We start from the raw sequence: 2,729 nt of genomic DNA, 5'->3' as shown, positions 1-2,729 counted from the left end.
GGAAGGAGTATCATGTCGTAGCTGCCGTCGAAGGACATGAACTCAAGACTCCCGAAACGGAGCACCGTCCCGGGCCGGAGAGGTTGCTGGAGACTGCCCATCTGGAGCTTGACGGGAAGCTGTTCGTCAGCACGCAGCAGGCCCCTACCTGGCGCGCCAACTGTCGGCGTTTCGAGACCGGGGGGTCCCTAAGCCGACGAGTGAGTGTGCCGTGTGCCCCAGCCCAGATGGGTCGAGCGCGTGGGCGAGCGCGAAGGGGGGAAAGGCGAGGTGGCCGGAGACGGGCGTGAGAGAGGTGGAAATCCCGCGGCCTTCGTGTTCGTCCCGCACCCAGGTCGGGTGCGCTTGCAGTAGGGGGGTTACAGGCGTCCACGCGGGTGAGGTAAGCGAGCGGCCCCAAGAGAGCGCCTGTCCCGTCCTCGGTCCCGCGCGGCCAACCCTCTCTAAGAAGGCCCTGGTCCTTCCTTTTATAGTCGTAAGGAGAGGATCCAGGTGTACAATGGGGGGTGTAGCAGAGTGCTACGTGTCTAGCGGAGGGAGAGCTAGCGCCCTAAGTACATGCCAATGTGGCAGCCGGAGAGATCTTGGCACCCTGCTGGTGTGATGTCGTGGCTGTCGGAGGAGCAACGGAGCTTGGCGGAGGGACAGCTATTGGAGCGGTCGAGTCTTTGCTGACGTCCCCCTGCTTCCGTAAGGGGGCTGAGAGCCGCCGTGGACACAGGGCACGCGGGGCGCCATCATTGCCTATCTGGCGGAGCTGGCCAGATGGGACACCGGTCTTGTTCTCTGCGGCCCGAGTCGGCTCGGGGTAGGGTGATGATGGCGCTCCCTGTTGACGTGGCGGGCCCGCGCCCGAGGCCGGGCGACGTGGGGGCTCCTCCGAAGCTGGGGTCGAATCTGTCTTCCGTTGCCGAGGCCGAGCCCGAGCCCCTGGGTCAGGCGAGGCGGAGGTCGTTCGGCAGAGGCCAGGGCGGAGTCCGAGCCCTGGGGTCGGGCGAAGCGGAGTTCGTCGTCTTCCGGGTCTTAGCCCGAGTCCGAGCCCTGGGGTCGGGCGGAGCGGAGTTCGCCGTCTTCCGGGTCTTAGCTCGAGTCCGAGCCCTGGGGTCGGGCGGAGCGGAGTTCGCCGTCTTCCGGGTCTTTGCCCGAGTCCGAGCCCTGGGGTCGGGCGGAGCGGAGTTCGCCGTCTTCCGGGTCTTTGCCCGAGTCCGAGCCCTGGGGTCGGGCGGAGCGGAGTTCGCCGTCTTCCGGGTCTTAGCCCGAGTCCGAGCCCTGGGGTCGGGCGGAGCGGAGTTCGCCGTCTTCCGGGTCTTTGCCCGAGTCCGAGCCCTGGGGTCGGGCGAAGCGGAGCTTCCTATGGCGCCTTTGGCAAGACCTGACTGCCTGTCAGACTCACTATGTCGAGTGGCACTGCAGTCGGAGTGGCGCAGGCGGCGCTGTCCTTCTGTTAGACCGGTCAGTGGAGCAGTGAAGTGACGACGGTCACCTCGGCTCTGCCGGGGGGCGCGCGTCAGGATAAAGGTGTCAGGCCACCTTTGCGTTAAATGCTCCTGCGACTCGGTCAGTCGGTGCGGCGATTTAGTCAGGGTTGCTTCTTAGCGAAGGCAAGGCCTCGGGCGAGCCGGAGATGTGTCCGCCGTTAAAGGGGGGCCTCGGGCGAGACGGAAACCCCTCGGGGTCGGCTGCCCTTGTCCGAGGCTAGGCTCGGACGAGGCGTGATCGAGTCACTCGTATGGACTGATCCCTGACTTAATCGCACCCATCAGGCCTCTGCAGCTTTATGCTGATGGGGGTTACCAGCTGAGAATTAGGCGTCTTGAGGGTACCCCTAATTATGGTCCCCGACAGCTAGAGTGGCTAATCAATTAACATAAGTTAAATAAATATAAAAGTATGTGGAATGACACTAATAATGTTGTGAATGTGTAGACAGTTTTATTACGAAGCTAGCACAACTGGAACGGACCATAACATAGTTAAAATAAATAAGTTATGGTTTTTCTAAGTTTAGCATATTTTTATACTAGAAATTATTATCTATGATTTACTTAATTTAACTAGTCTCGGACCGAGACAACTATTTTCCCAAAGACTAGGGGCTGAACCGAATAAAATAGGAACTATTAGTAATTAGTTTAGTATAGTACTGGATGGTGGGTTAATTATGTTAAAACAGAGGGGGTACTGAAGCATCCCAATCCTCTGGGACTCAAATGTGATACAATTACTAGTCCCAGGAGGCTAGTAAACACATTTATACATCATATGATTTCAAATATGCTTACACGAGACAAACCTATAAAGGTGGCGATCAACTTTAAGAGTTGGTCCACAACTCGGGACATATCATCAGAGTGGGGCTGAAGCAGCCCGATATACGCAGCGAAGCAATTCAGCGGTCCAACAGCCACAGGCAAGGTTGGGAACAGTCGTAACTCTTACCCGATCTCCTTTTCTGAAAAACAAAAAATAAGCAAGGGTGAGTACAAACGTACTCAGCAGCCCACCTTCACCCGCGGAATGGGGAAATCAGATATAATGCATGGAATATATGGAGCTCAGAGTATTTTACAGAAACAACAATATTTTATGCAGGGTTGTTTTGTAAATCATTTTGTATTTTGCAAAGCGCATCCTCTCCCAAAGGAGCAGGAAGTTTTTCAATATTAGAACAAAATCCCCTGGACTAAACCATCCAGGTATCTCAGCAGTTTCCCACTGGTTTTCATTTT

The sequence above is a fragment of the Zea mays genome, chromosome 4 (genome assembly GCF_902167145.1).
Source record: "Zea mays cultivar B73 chromosome 4, Zm-B73-REFERENCE-NAM-5.0, whole genome shotgun sequence".
NCBI lineage: Eukaryota > Viridiplantae > Streptophyta > Magnoliopsida > Poales > Poaceae > Zea > Zea mays.
This window is presented reverse-complemented; position numbering follows the sequence as displayed.